We start from the raw sequence: 16,921 nt of genomic DNA on the forward strand, positions 1-16,921 counted from the left end.
GCTCACAGCTCAGGGGAGATGGTCAAGGGCAGAGCAGGGTATGCCTATCAACATTCTGGAGTTGTAGGCGGTACGTCTGGCCCTACGGTCCTGGACGGTGGAGCTTCAGGACTGCCCTATCAGGGTTCAGTCCGACAATACCACTGTGGTGGCCTATATCAACCACCAGGACGGTACCAGGACCTGTTCAGCTCAGGAGGAGGTGAACTACATATTAGCCTGGGCAGAGGGACATGTGCCAGTTCTATCGGCGGTCCATATCCCGGGGGGTAGAGAACTAGAGTATCTTAGCAGCCAGCAGATCTGCCCCGGGGGAATGTTCCCTACACTCAAACGTGTTTGGGAAATTTGCCAGCGATGGGGATGGCCAGATGTCGATCTGTTGGCATCCAGGTTTAACAACAAGCTACATCAGTTTGTGTCTCAAACAAAGGGATCCCCTGGCAATCGGAGCAGAAGCTCTGGTAGTTCCATGGAGCCAGTTCTCCCTGGTTTATGCTTTCCCTCTTCTTTCACATTTGTTGCACAGGTTTCAGAGAGAGGGAGTTCCAGTCATCCTGGTGGCACCAGCCTGGCCCAGAAGGCCCTGGTTCCCGGAGATTGTGAGATTGGCAATAGACAAGCCATGGATGCTTCCACGCCGCCCTGATCTACTGTCTCAAGGTCCTATATCACACCCCAATTTACAGTCTCTAAATTTGATGGCATGGCTATTGAAGCCAGGGTTCTGAAGGATTGTGGCATCTCGGGACCGATGATGTCTACCCTGGTGAATGCTAGGAAAGCGGACACTAGGAAGATCTATCATAAGGTCTGGAAGACTTATATTGCTTGGTGTGAAGTCAGAAAATGGCATCCTTGGAAATAACGTGATTGGGAGAATTCTCTCTTTTCTACAGTTGTCTATGGAAATCAGATTGGCTTTGAGTACAATCAGAGGTCAGATTTTGGCCCTGTCGGTATTCTTCGAAAGGCCTTTAGCCTCCCATTCACTGGTCCGAACCTTTATGCAGGAAGCAACTCATTTGCTGCCCCCATTAGGTCACATATGTGCCCTTGGGACTTAAATTTGGTGCTGTCTGTGTTACAGAACAGCCTTTTGAGCCTATCATTGAAATTCCATTAGTCTTGCTGTGATGCAAGCTAGCTTTCCAGATGGCCATCACCTTGGCTAGAAGGTTGTCAGGAATTGGCGGGCCTTTCATGTAGGGAACCATACCTAATCCTTCACCATGACAGGGTGGTGTTGTGTCCTATTCCATCCTTCTTGCCAAAGGTGGTGTCGTCCTTACATTTAAATCAGGAAATCATTTTGCCTTCTTTTTTCTCTCAGCCTTGTTCGGCAAAAGAGAGATGACTGCATTCCTTGGACGTAGTATGGGCAGTCAGAGTTTATTTGTCTAGATCTGCGGAGATCCGAGGATCAAACTCCTTTTTTGTTTTACCAGAAGGACCCAAGAAGGGGCAGGCAGCTTCTAAAGCTTCCATTGCCAATTGGGTCCCCCAGTTTGTCATTCAGGCCTATAGTCTGAAGTATAAGGCTCCTCCCTTCAGGGTGAGAGCACATTCTATCAGGGGTGTAGGAACTTCCTGGGCTTTTCACCATCAGGTATCTGTGGCTCAGAATTGTAAGTCTGCTACCTGGTCTTTAGTGCATAGGTTCACAAGATTTTATCAGGTGAATATTAGAGCAGCTGAGGATTTGGCTTTGGCCGTAGTGTACTACAGGCTACTGTATGGCTATTTTGATGAGATTTTTGGCAGGGTGTCTCCTCAAGGCTATTGCTCTGGGATGTCCCAGTAAGTAATGAATAATAGCCTAACTCTGTGTCCCGTGATGTATGATAAAGAAAATAGGATTTTTTTGTCATACTTACCTGTAAAATTCTTTTATGTAAGTACATCACGGGACACAGAGGTACTTCCTGTATGGGAGGGGTTATATAGGTGTGGACTTCCTGTCTAAGACTTTGGTCTACCAGTGTCCATTCACCTAGAGATGGCGTATAACCCAGTAAGTAATGAACTATAGCCTAACTCTGTGTCCCGTGGTGTACTCAAAGAAAAGGATTTTACAGGTAAGTATAAAGAAAAAATTATTTTTTTCTTTATATATATATATATATATATATATATATTATAGAAAGAGGGTAGTATGGAAAAAAGAAAGCAAGAGAAGAAAAAAAAAAAAAGAAAAAAATGGAGGGGTGGGATGGGGAGGGAAAAGGAGGTCACAACTGGGGGAGTCAGAAAGACAGGAATCAGTACCATGACCCAATACAGAGCTGGTAAAAAAGAACCATGTGTGTCACACATATTGCTCAGAGAAACGGAAGAGATTCCAGTAGAACCACCTTATCTTATGTTCCTCTGCCTTGTCTCTAAGGGCAGAGGTCAGGTCTTCAATTGTTCAATATCATTGACCCTTGCGAGCCATTGTGCAACCATTGGGGCGGTTTCCTGTTTCCACATGCTAGGGATACAAGCTCATGCTGCATTTAATAGGTGCTTAAGTAAAGATTTATGGTCCTGCAAAGAAATGTCAGTAAATTTGTGGATCAGCTGAAATACAGGTTGCCAGAATGTGTGCATTTTAGGGCACTCACAAAAAATATGTAAGAGAGTGCCCTCAGACGATCCACATCTCTAGCAGCGATCATTCTGTTGAGGGAATAATTGGGCAAGGACTGAAGGAGTCCTGAACCAACAAGCTTCTCTTGTGTAAGTGGTCTCCTGGTATCTGCTACACAAGGAAGATTTGTGCGCAAAAAAGAGTATACGCTCCTTTTGAGGGTCAGAAAATGCTACCTGTAAATCTCTCCCATTTAGCAAGGAAGGAGGGATAGGACTGAGCATGAAGTTCCAAAACATACTTATAAGAGGCGGAAAGGGATCTTTGAATTGGGCCCTCTCAAACATAGCCCATCAAATAAATGCAATTTCTGAGGAAAAAGTACATGTTTGGGCAGAGAGTACAAGAAATGAGATAACCGAAGAGCTCTCCAAAGATCCAGAGAAGGGTTAGAGGAGCTAGGGAGCAAAGCGCCCATTGCAAGCCAGCCATTGGAACGCAAGAAATGAGATAACTGAAGAGCTCTCCAAAAGATCCAGAGAAGGGTTAGAGGAGCTAGGGAGCAAAGCGCCCATTGCAAGCCAGCCACTGGAACGCAAGAAATGAGAGGCATGCAGTAAGACTTAAGGTGACAAGGAATGTAAGTGCAAGTCAGTAAGTCCAGGTAAGAACCCTGGATGGCCTATTATTGGCGTCAGGGGGGAGGGGAAACTCTACAAAGAAGCCATTTTGAAAAATCTGTCCATTTTGCCCAGCACCAGGCCTATTAAGGGATGGGTTGCAAGGATGTGATATATATTGTTTACCTCTGCTCTTGTGCTGTTCTCCTCATCACTGTCTGACATGGCTGTATCCTGTTTGTGACGCCAAGTGTAGTGTGACGGTCACAGCCAAATAATGAGACCAGTGGTGATGTGCAATCTCTACTTTACTTAACAGTGAACTTCAACATAAATTGTACCGGAAATCGTGCGAAACTGGGTATACAGTCCAGAACATTAATATGAACCGTAAAGGAAGAGGATATAACTATTACACTGCCGTTCAACTAATGTCCACAAGGTGGCAGCAGCGTGTTCTGAGTCCAATCTACAGATAGAAATGAAAACATAAGAATCTCACGTGTCCCAAAATAGTAATCGTTCGTTCCACAGACTGTGAGCTGAGTGGACCTCCTGCTGACACAAACTTCACACTGGCACTGCTTTATACTTGCTTTGGTCAGGGGGTTCTGGTGGCTGGAGATAGGGCCAGCTCACTTCATGGACAGCTTCCACCAATGGACTGTAACAGAGTCCCCTCCAGTGACTGGGGCTTGGAAAGATACTGCATGCTCTTGTGCTCACTGCTGGTTACCCGCACACCAGACTTAACAGGGGAGGACCCAGCACCTGGGAACAGCTCACTTGCCCAGTCACTGCTGTCCCATCAGGCAGGATCTCTCTGAGCACAGGAAACTGGGTGGAGCTGACTTTTATATCCCCTGGGCGTGTCCAGGAGCTCAGAGGATTGTGGGGAGTTGCGTTAAAAGGACCTGCACCAGAATCTGGACAAAAGGGCATCCCACTACACTCCACCACCCTGCTTGAACTTGCGATTCCAGGCAAGTTTACCGACCAGACAAAGTCCTCCTGTGCAAAATGTTCAGGTGGTTTCCCAAAGTTGTGTCTCTGAGAGCATCTCAAGGGTTGAGGTTCAGGCTCCTCTTCAGGAGCAGGCAAAGGTACATCTTCACTTTCAGGCATCTTAGTGGACAATGGGTCAGAGGGCTCCACAGCAGGAGTAGGAATCTGAGCTGGGCAATCATTGGGCTGCCTGGCATTGTCTGTATCTGTAATCTCTCCTTGGAGATTTGGAGGCAGCAGTGAAGGGACAGGGAGTAGCCACCACTGATTCTCTGCTGGGACTGCTATGGGTGGCTCGGAAACCTGTTCCTCCGGCTCTCTAGATAAGCTTTCAGGCACCTCTACGTAATTTCTAATAGGTTTGAGGAGCCGGCGGTGTAGCCTCCTCGGCCTATCTTGTGTATTTTCCTTCTGGACGTCATAGACTGGCACTCCTGGAATTGGTTCCTCTCATGGAGTTTGTAACTTGCCCTGCTGATGTGCACCTTTGCGCCTGATCAAGACCCTGTCTCCTGGCTTCAGGTCATAGACCTCCATTCCTGACTCTTCTTGTTTCACCCAAGTTCGCTCCTTTACAAACTGTTGGACTTCTGACAGGCGTCGCCTCCACTCTCGAATCCAGGTTGCTGGAGTATACTCCAGATCTTCAGTGGGGACAACACCCCATAGATCTGTGGGTCCCCCAAGAGTACGGCCAAACATCACATTGTAAGGAGAACGAGCTGTCGCTGAGTGCACAGTATGATTATTAAATAATGATGAGTACTAATGCGCAAACCACAAATCGCAGACCAATATTCAGAGCAAAACGATAAAGCTGCCACCATAAGAGTGTTCCCACACCAAAACGGAGATCAATCAAAAATAATTAAAGCGGCGCTCAATCTAAAAATTAAATTATTAAGAGTGTACAACAGCCAAGTAAAAATGGAATTTCAAAACAGGAAATCCAATAAATACTAATGTCAAAAAATCATTAATCTTCCATCACACTAGGTAACTCAAGACCAAGATGAATCAAAGTTACTACAATAAATGGCACAATAATGTAGATGAATAAATATATCATGAACCAAGCTGATATAGAAAAGACCCATAATAAGTGAATAAATACATAATAAATTACTGTAAATTGTGCAACATATAAAGTTCACAAAAATAATATGCAACACTTCACACATGTGAAAAATAAAAAAATATATAATAAAAAACACTAATGCCCCGTACACACGGTCGGATTTTCCGATGGAAAATGTCCGATCGGAACGTGTTGTCGGACATTCCGACCGTGTGTGGGCTCCATCGGACATTTTCCATCGGATTTTCCGACACAAAGTTTGAGAGCAGGCTATAAAATTTTCCGACAACAAAATCCGATCGCGTCAATTCCGACCGTGTGTGGCCAGTTCCGAAGCATAAAGTGCCACGCATGCTCAGAAGAAATTCCGAGATGGAACAGCTCGGTCTGGTAAAATTAGCGTTCGCAATGGATACAGCACTTTCGTCACGTAGGTGATGTCTGCCGTGGGGATCACCGTCTTCACAAATTCCAGCAATTGATCCAGCGCTGCCTTCCTCTTTGGTTCTTATACTCCGGGTGGTTTATCTCCCACAGACAAGGCAGCTCCCTGAACATATCAATGAAGATTGGCATAAAGTCCTGATCTTTCAAGATATCCATTTTCACTGCAAGACACAACACAAGACAAACCCTAATGTCAGCCTAAAGTCTTCTAAACTTGTGCAAATACAGGCCTCAATCTAGAAGCACAGTGGGGAAGAGCACATGGCGGAGTCAGAGCAGGTGTCTGATATTTACATCAACGAGGAGAAGGAGGAGGAGGAGGAAAGCCCGGAGGCAGAAACGTCCCGATCCAGAAAGAGACGATTTAAGGCATCAAATATGTCCTTTGGGGAGATGTTGGAGATGGTCGACATAATGAAGAGGGCCGACTATGATGGAAAGTATGGACCTTACCCCAATGTCCGAAAGGCCAAGATCATGGCGAAAGTGGTCAAAAGTCTGCACCGGAATTTCGAGGTACGTCGATCGAAAGATCAGCTCAGGAAGCGGTGGTCAGACCTAAAATTAAGAGAACACGAGCAGTACAGAAAAATCCGGAGAGTGCTGCAAAAAAGTAAGTAGTTGTCCTGTGTTCCTAGTCTTTTTGTCTTTATTACGTTCGTGCTGCTCCATGTGCTTTTCTTATTAACTGTTAATCCAGTTTAAAATGTCAACTTTCATGTTCATGGGCACATTATTCGTCCGTATCAAACATTTTTCTTTCGGCCTATAAAACACCATTGTTTGGGCCATATGCATTTGCCAACATTTTTTAGGGCCTACTTGTCTGAAAATAATTTGGTTGTGTAGATGTGTTTGTTAATAGAATGAAATTCAAACTAGATTCTGTGTAAGGAGAGGACACTCAGCAGCTGTTTAGACATCTGGATGCTGGAGCACTAGTGTGGGACACAAGAACACCCTTTTTCTTAGGGGGTCCCACACAGGTGCTCCAGTGTATACTATAGGGGTGTCTCCATCTGTGAAGCTTGTACAAAACAGGTAAGTATTGAAGCTTGACAAAGGACACTAAAAATTCTACATCTTGGAACTCTCCCAAAACAGACAATTGTACCCCACTTCCAAGCAATGTTTCATATTTATAGTTCTGCCATCAAATATCTGTGTGCTAAGTATACCATTTTTTTTTTATTACATAGGGGAGAAAAGACTCGGAGGACATCCCTTATCCGAGGAGACCAGAGACCCCCACCTCTGGAAGAAGGGGAAATCCCCCAAAGACAAGAAGAGCAGGAGGAGGAAGACGTGGTGGAAATTGGCACCACAACAGGTGAGTGTCTGCGACCACAGGCTCAGGTAAGAGATGGATGCCTGCATATTTATAATACATTTTTTTGGGGGTTTCTATCTTTTTAGGTGATCGTGATGTTGTGGATCTAGGGCATTTCACCTCGGAAAGTGCACAGATCCTGATCATGGGGTGTAATAGGGACTTGGAAAACATCAAGAAAAGCATCAATGATGTTCTTCAAAAAAATAAGAACATCATTGATGTTTTGGGGAGAGTTTAAAACCCCTCCAAAGCCCTTTCTTTTATGGTGTGCTACAATTTTTACATTTTTTGTCTAATTGGAGAAAAGCCAAATTTTGAGGATGCACACAGTGTGTCAGCATGTGCTATCTGCCATCACGGGAGATCAATGGACGCGTTTGGGGGGTGCAACCCCTTCCTCAATAATAAAGTAGCTGTGAGGAAGGGGTTGCTCTCCCAAAACACGTCCCTTGATCCCCCGTGATGGCAACTAGCAAATGTTGACATTCGGCTATTTGTGTGCATCTTCAAAATTTGGCTTTTCCGGGGGTGACTTCACCCCATCTGAACGCAATATCAAACACAGTTCCTAAATACTCATGTCTGATATTGCCTTCAAGTTCTACCAAATGTGAACTTTGTAAGTTCAAGATTTGTGTCTTTCTTGTTGGTTTTAAACATGCCTGTTTTATCTTAAATGGACATTTCTACTTTTTCTAATGTGACCCCAAAAATTGTTATACAACAAACATGTTGGTTTGTTTTAAAAAACCTTTTCTAAATGCACATGTGATTGTGCTGGTATTAAAAAGATTGTTAATCAAGAATGTGTGGATTATTGTCTCAACGCTACAACACTTTTGTTGCGCTCTAATTGGTGTTTTCAGTGACAATGGGGGTTATATCCTAAGGGCAAATCCACTTTGCACTCCAAGTGCAGTTTCAAGTGCACTTGTAGTGCAAAGTGTCTTTGCCTTTAGTAAATAACACCCAACAATGCTTTGTATAAGGTTACACAATCACGCCATTTTCAGGACTCTACACATTTCTGTCAGGGTCAGCTAAAACAAACACAAGCAGTAAATGTCACCAAAGATTTGCTTAATGTTTTTTTTTTTAATTTGATAAAGGTTTCACACATTGTTTGGCATATTGATAGTCCCCCTACCCGCAAAGAATACAAGGTATCTTAGCCGGACATCACGGGCACTCAGGGAGGGCAAGCCAGGACGGCCACTTTCAAGTGCCGTCAGGGTTGTTTCATTTTGAATTCCGGCCTCAGGCCCAACTGAGCCAGCATAGTTGGCAGAATGTTGCCGTAAAAAGTTGTGTAGAACACAGCACGCCAGGATAATATGATTCAGTTTGTACTCCGCCATGTGTATGGGTGTAAGAAATAGGCGGAACCGGCTGGCCATGATTCCAAACGTGTTTTCCACCACTCTTCTGGCTCTGGCCAGCCGGTAATTAAAAACCCTCTGGTCCGGGGTGAGGGTCCTCATAGGGAATGGCCACATAAGATGGTCCCCCAGCGCAAAGGCTTCATCCGCAATGAAGACGAATGGGAGTCCTTCCACATTGTCTTCTGGAGGTGGCAAGTCCAAGCTGCCATTCTGGAGACACCTGTAGAACTCCGTCTGGGCGATGACTCCACCATCGGACATCCGGCCATTCTTCCCTACGTCCACATACAGGAACTCATAAGTAGCCGACACCACCGCCAACATCACAATACTATTGAACCCCTTATAATCATAATAGTACGACCCCGAGTTTGGTGGTGGGATGATGTGGACGTGTTTCCCATCAATTGCCCCTCCGCACTGGGGAAAGTCCCACCACTAGGCAAAGTGGGAGGCCACAGTCTGCCATTCCTGTGGCGTGGAAGGAAACTTGAGGAAAACAAAAAAAATTAGACTTTTTGCACATAAACATGGAAAGCAGATTAGACACAAATATTCTTGGCAAACATCAAGATAACATTTATTTATGGGAATTTTTAAACACCAAAGTATAAGGTACACCTATCATATTCCCCATCCCCCCCCCCATGGGCCATTTCTAACATTATAGGGGGGGGAGCTCTTGGACAGGTAACCCTCTCCACTTCATTGAGAGATGAATGCCTAAATAATGTGTATTACTTTGAACAGCCCCTCCTTAGTTACACTATTGGCAGCCCACTGGACAGGTAAGAAGTGTCATAATACAAAGATATAAATACACACTGTACACATTTGAGCACATTTGGACATTCTGCTATTACCTAGCAAGATAATAATAGTATACAAAAACTTTAAACCGTACCATTTGATAGTATACAGGCAGGCCCTTGCAATTCATGCTTTGGGGAATTCATCCATAATTCTGACCACAAAAGAGATGGGTATAGTGTGTATGGGTTTGGCAAAGTCAGCAGATAGATGATTGAGGATAGATAGAGAATTGTTATCAGCTGACTTAGCAGTTGGGGGGAGGGAGGGTTCAAAATGATTTGGGGACGCCCCAAAAAAAAGCCTCTGGCAGTCTGCCTGAATTTAAAGCACAAATCACATTTAAAAACATTTTAGGGGGTGTTTGGGGTAAAGCACTACTATGGAGCTGATAAAATGCATTGTTAAGTGACTATGAGGTGAATATAGGACCAGGAGACCATGCTGGGGAGGTAAGTGAAGGCAAATATGTATGAAGGACAAAAAAAATAATTACATAAAAATCCAGCATGCATGAGGACAAAGGGGACATTCACAGTATATTACAATCATGGTAATTAGGGAATGAGGAAAGAAATACAATATATTATCAAACATTAAATACAATAAAATGTGATATTAAAGGATAAAAATCTTACCTTAATATACTCCTTCTGCAGGACCTGAATGATGGCAGAACAGGTCTCTGGGATAATGATCCCCAGAGCCTGGGGGGAGATGCCTGTCGAGAACTTCAAGTCCTGCAGGCTTCTCCCCGTCGCCAAGTACCGCAGGGTGGCGACGAGCCTCTGCTCCGGAGTGATGGCTCGCCTCATGCAGGTATCCTGCCTACTAATATAAGGGGTCAGCAAAGCCAACAAACGGTGAAATACGGGGTCCGTCATCCTGAGAAAGTTCCTGAAATCATCAGGATTATTCTCACGGATCTCACGGAGCAAAGGCATATGAGAGAACTGGTCACGCCGAAGCAACCAATTCTTGGTCCATTAACTCCTCCCCACCCTGTTCATGGACTGGACTTGTGTCAAAGTCAGGACCCCAACACCAAGCCCCCGCACAGCACGAACTCTACGAGGAGTACGTATACGCAACATGGCTAGAAAATGGTCGGCTGCTCAGAACGAAGTAACAGAACGCACTGAAGAACAGCAAGGCCTGTGAAGAACGACCTGAAAAACAGTAACGAACGAACAAGAACACAATGACAAAGTCACGCGGAGCTTGCTTGCACGCACAGTAGAGCACATACAAACCCACAAGCACAAACTGAACAGCAGAAAACGATCTGAAAACCACGAGTCTGAAAAAGCGCAAATCGTCTCACACCAAACTTTTACTAACACGAGATTAGCAAAAGGAGCCCAAAGGGTGCCGCGCTTGGTTCTGAACTGGCCTTTTCTAGTCTCATCGTACATGGTTTACGTGACCGTGTTCTTGGCGATCGGAAATTCCGACAACTTTGTGCGACCGTGTGTACGCAAAACAAGTATGAGCCAACATCCGTCGGAAAAAATCCTAGGATTTTGTTGTCGGAATGTCCAATCAATGTCCAACCGTGTGTACGGGGCATAAGTGTGTAAAAATAGTGGAAAATCAGGTGTCACACAAATAAGTCCCATAGAAAATACAATCCAGATTGTGACGATAAAATAAAGTGAAAATAAAGTGTCACAAAATATCAGGTCCCAGAAACAATCCAGATTGGTGACAAATTAGATTGGGTGAGAAATAGGTTCATCCAAGAAACCCAGTGTCAGCACTCAATCATAAGTGTAGTGAATCCAGGTGTAGTTCCCCCAGCCTCTCACCTCAGGACTGAATGATAACAGCCTGGAAGATAAATGATAGTGATCCCCTCTAATCCACGATCTCCTTAATGGTATGTATGTTGTTAAAAGGGGTTTCCTGTCTGTATCCTCCACGCTCAGAATGCCACAGTTTAACAGTGTGAATCATGTAAGAAAGGGAGGACGCACTCCATAGTGAAGTAGTTTAAAATCAGCACATTTAATAAATAAATCCACTTACATAGTAATTGATACAGGCAAGCATAGCAAGAATAACATCTGATATTAGCTCAGCTGTTTCCCGACCCCGGCCGTCGGGAAACAGCTGATTCACAGTTAAACTGTGGCATTCTGAGAGTAGACACCTGGATTCACTACACTTATGATTGAGTGCTGACACTGGGTATCTTGGATGAACCTATTTCTCACCCAATCTAATTTGTCACCAATCAGGATTGTATTGTCTCTGGGACCTGATATTTTGTGACACTTTATTTTCACTTTATTTTATCGTCACAATCTGGATTGTATTTTCTATGGGACTTATTTGTGTGACACCTGATTTTTCACTATTTTTACACGCTTAGTGTTTTTTATTATATATTTTTTATTTTTCACATGTGTGAAGTGTTGCATATTATTTTGTGAACTTTATATATGTTGCACAATTTACAGTAATTTATTATGTATTTATTCACTTATTATGAGTCTTTTCTATATCAGCTAGGTTCATGATATATTTATTCATCTACATTATTGTGTCATTTATTTCAGTTAGGCACTTTATTTATTTGATGATTTTTTTTTGGATTACTCATATTTATCTGGAATTTTTTTCCTACTCACCCTCTGTGAGGCCCCATTAATTGTTTGTTTTTGGGAGTAATTTGTCTACCTTGGATCCATTTATTGTAGTAAGTTTGATTCGTCTTGGTCTTGAGTTACCCAATGTGATGGAAGATTAATGATTTTTTGACATTAGTATTTATTGGATTTCCTGTTTTGAAATTTCATTTTTACTTGGCTGTTGTACACTCTTAATAATTTAATTTTTAGATTGAGCGCCACTTTAGTTACAGTATGATTATACTTCCAAACCACTTCGGCCAAGTAATGGGTCCATTTGGTTCGTTTCTCACAGGCCAGCCCTCTCAACAGTTGTATCAGGGTACGATTAAACCTCTCGCAGGCTCCGTTACCCTGTGGGTGATATGGGGTCGTATGCGTCTTCTTGACACCTAAGGAGCGACACCACGCCTGGAAGAATTCACTTTCAAAGCAGGGCCCTTGATCTGAATGTATCTTCTGAGGGCAACCATAAGGGAGACAGAAGTGCTTCCACACTGCTTGAGCTGCAGTCTTTGCAGTCTGGTCACGAGTTGGTACAGCTACTGCAAACTTGGTAAAGTGGTCCACCATGACAAGGACATGGCGATGTCCATCTTCCGACATGTCGAGGGTGAGGAAGTCAACTGTCAATACTTCCAATGGGGCAGACGTGTTCCAAGTTATGGGAGGCACCTGGACCTCAGCCCCCTTGGTCACAGAGCATACCGCACATTGCCGACATATCTGATAAATCAACTGGAACAGCCCCACACACATGGCTTGCCTTTTGAACCAGGCGAATGTCTTGTGGACACCCCAATATCCTCCTTCCACATGGATCCTTTCTGCCACTGGTCGAGCTATGGCCCGGGACAGTAGAACTTGCCAGGTTACCGAAAAGTCATGGGGGAACATTATTCTGCGATACAATATGCCATTTCTCAAGAGGAGGCGTGACCATTTGTTCAGCAGTTTTTGTGTTTCTGGTAGCAGTTGTGATCTTTCACTTCTACTGGGCCAGCACCGTAACTGCATTGCCTCTATGACTGGGGCAATCACAGGGTCATCCTTCTGCATTTCTACCCAGTTACAATCTTCCAATACCTGGATGAGGTCCACCCGTGGTCTACTCTTAGGTCTAGCCTCCATTAAGGGTGGGATTTCTTCGTCTTTGGCCTCTTCATCCGCATCTCGCTGTGGTTGGGCTGAAGGGTACCGTGATAGGGCATCAGCCATGTGGTTCCCCTTTCCTGGGTGGTAATGCAGGGAAAAGTCAAACTTTGCCAGATGTGCTGCCATCTTTGTTCCAGAGCGCCAAATTTGGATGTCTGGAGATGTACTAAGGGGTTATTGTCCGTCCAGACTTCGAACTTAGACCCTGTGAGATACTCGGTGAGACGTTCTGTGATGGCCCACACCAGCGCTAACAGTTCCATCTTGAAGGAGCTGTAGTTTGCAGGATTTCTCTCGGTTGGATGAAGGCTGCGGCTGGCATAAGCAATAACCCGTTCCTTACCATCTTGCATTTGTGAGAGCACGGCCCCAAGGCCCTGGTTACTGGCATCAGTTTGTAACTGAAAGGGAAGGGAGAGATCAGCAAAGGCCAACACAGGGGCTAACACCAACCGTTGCTTTGAGAAGTCAAATGCCTCTTGCTGTTCCAGACCCCATTCTACCCTCTTGTGACCTCCTTTCTGGTCTACTCCATGTAGTAACTTCTGGATTGGAGCAGCAAGATAGGCGTAGTGCTTGATGAAGTGTCAATAGTGCCCCGCTAACCCTAGGAAGGCTCTAACCTCAGTCACGGTTGATGGTGCCTTCCATTCTTGTATTACCTTGATTTTCTCTGGGTTGGGGAGCACACTGATAAGGGCAGGGACATGATTTAGAGTTCTCACTTAATCTAATGCCTACGTGTAAAATCTGTTAAATGTAACCTTTGGCTGCTGAACTCGATTGAAGCTGCTTTTGTTGCCTTGTATCTGTATTGCCATGGTGTTGGAGCTTGTGCTTGTAGCCCAGGTGACTCCTGTTGTGGTTGACCCTTGCCCTGTGTGGGGGTGGTGCTGATGCTATTGTTTGTATAATCGCCTATAAAAGGCTTTTGAAACTAATAAAGCAGGTCAGTTCAGTACGGGTCCTTTATGCTCGGAACTGATGCACGGATTTCTGACTCTGTGTTTTAATTCCTATACTGCAAATAATCTGACACAGCAATATAAATTGTAGAGCAGTTCCATAGAAGCTGCACCTAACATTTTGGCGCCCGAACAGGGACTCACCGATGATACTACAAGAGGTGGACGAACGCGGCTGACGGAACAAAAAGGAATAGGCATTCCGGGAACCACAGATCAAAAACCTGCGCAGGTAAGAAAAAGCTTTATTTTTCTTATATTCTGTGCTCCCCTGATTTGTGCCTATCCGTTCTGTCAGTTATGGTTCTCCTGGTTTTAAAACAACAGCCTCTGTAGTGGTGAGTCTAGAATTACTGCATATTTTAGTTTATATTGCTGGAATTATTTGTTGTCTGTCTGTCTTGTTGAGCAAGTGAATGAGCCTTGTCAAGGTTGGTATGAGTTAGAAGGGGATTGCCGAACTAAGCAACGGAATGCGCCCTTACCTCACATAAGTGAACTTGGGGGGTCTGACGCTTATGCTTAACCTCACATCTAACTCATAAACCATAGACGGGTTGAAAGTATAAGCCCTGTCTGCTCCATAAAGCAGGGATAAGAGTGTATGAGAGGGATCCCAGATACGGGGGGGAATAAGGTCTCCACAAAGTCCGGAGATCTAGTCGGATACCTGGCCACTTAAAGGAATGCTTGTATATGTTGTAGCCGCATTCTTGTATATGTTGTAGCCGCATTCTGGTTTGTTATTGGGCTAGCATATAAAGTAATTATTTGTTATTGGGCTAGCATATAAAGTAATTTGGTTTCAGAAATCTCATCTAGGAGAGGTTTTTAGTATTCTGGCACCCTAGGAGGAAGGCAACGAGGAACTAGTGTAACTTGGTTAAGTGTTTTATATTGTACACTAAGCATCCCACACGCTACCTAGGCAAGACTGTCAGAATGGGCCAGCAGAATACAAAACCCTGTCAGGGAATTGTGGCGCATTATACGGTGCCACAGATAATTAAAAACATCTGTGGGAAAGATGAAGCGCGGGACTTAAAGGATGTCCTTCGTAAATTTAAGGTGAAAGGAGCAGCAGGCTTAGACCCGGATGTATGGAGTGAAATAAAAAGGGACAGACAAGGAGAGGTGTTAGAGAAGCAATGGATGCGTCAGGTTCAATGCTTAATTAAGGTCTCAAATAGAGCGAAAGAAGAGGGGTGGAAATATAATCCAGATTGTGATGGTTGGGATATGAAAGATAGAAGAACAAAAAATGTCGAGGCTCCGGTTGACCCCAGCTCAGCCATCCCACCCCCATATACTGACGTAGAACGCAAACCACACAAGATATATCCTGTACTTGAGGGGAGAGGATGGGTTTGTCAGGTTTGTGGAGCACAAAACCCAGAATGGGCAGTAGAATGTGTGCATTGTGGGGCACAAAAACCTCATCCAGAAACTGTAGCTCCCGTACGCACTGATACACGCATTGTTCAGGTAAACAATCCAGACTTTGGAGCAGCCCATCCAAATGCCCCGCCTACTGTCACTCGTAGAATGCAAATAAGGACTTGGGCACCATGGTCGGCAGACACCCTTATGGCATTAATACAGAGCGCCCCAGACCCGGTGGCAAAGTCAGCTGCTTTCTGTAGATTTGTGACACAGTTAATGAATACACATGAAGCAACCTGGCAGGATGGGGAGGATCTATGCAGACACAAAATGACTCTGACCCTGTTTAACCAGTTTATGACAGAAATAGGTCCACACAGACCTGCAGGACAAGTTGATGGGGATGGCAACCTGGAGGCAGGACATGTCAGACATAGACTCAAGGGCCCCTTTTATTGCTAGATTAGAAGCTTTTTGTCAAGCAAAACAACAGGAGAAGGGGTCCATATCACCCATGAAGCAAATGCCAGGACAGACTGTATCGGAATTTTACTTATCTATGGAAAGTATGATGGCAGATGAGGGATTGGACTTGGCCCTGCCAGTCACAATCCGAGCCTTCAATAGACAATTTATGGAGGGTTTAATTCCACAGATAAGTGAGAGACTGAAAGCCTGCACACCAGAGTGGAGGGCAACTAGAGATAGAGGGACGTTGTTACAAAAAGCGCAAGGCATAGAGGCGGACTTAGCAGAAACCAAAGGGTGGAAATCTCATGCTATCAACGCACTCGGGGGTTCCCAAGAGCAAGGTAGAGGTTCCTTTCGCAAACCCCTTACCTGTTACTACTGTGACAAGATTGGTCACATCAGACGCAACTGTAGGAAAAGAATAAAGGATGAAAGAGAGGAAGGTGTTGATTCTCCAGTTGAACAGAGAAGGAACCAGCCCAGGGACAACAAAAATAGTCATATCAGGCAGCAGGGAGATGGCCCACGAGCATGACTCGCCCCGATTTTGGAAAGATCAAAAACAAAAATGCTTAAGACTACTATAACGGTTGGTAATAAGAAAATTTCTTGTTTAATTGACACGGGAGCTTCACGCTCGCTACTTTCTGATTCTGAAATACTCCCTGAGCAAGAATCACCTGACACTTTTTTGATAACTGGATATGATGGCATTTTAGCCGATGCCCCACTCACAAAACCTCTGAAAGTTAAAGTAGGAAACCACATGTTCCTTTCACGCTTTCTGGTATCCAGAGGAGCCCCCACTAATTTGCTAGGAGCTGACATTTTGCAGAAAATAGGAACTAACATTACCTATCACCCAGATGGCACTGTCACCTTAGCTATAGGGGATAATCAAGAACACATGGAGATGTGTAACCTGATACAATATCTGGAGGAGGAATCGGAACTGTCCGGTCCATCTCCTCCGGATTTGGATCAGATCTTGTCATCCCTTCCGGAAGAACTATGGGAGAAACATCCAGCAGATGTTGGACTTTTGCCCATACCTCCGGTTACCCTAG

The sequence above is a fragment of the Aquarana catesbeiana genome, linkage group LG03 (assembly GCF_042186555.1).
Source record: "Aquarana catesbeiana isolate 2022-GZ linkage group LG03, ASM4218655v1, whole genome shotgun sequence".
NCBI lineage: Eukaryota > Metazoa > Chordata > Amphibia > Anura > Ranidae > Aquarana > Aquarana catesbeiana.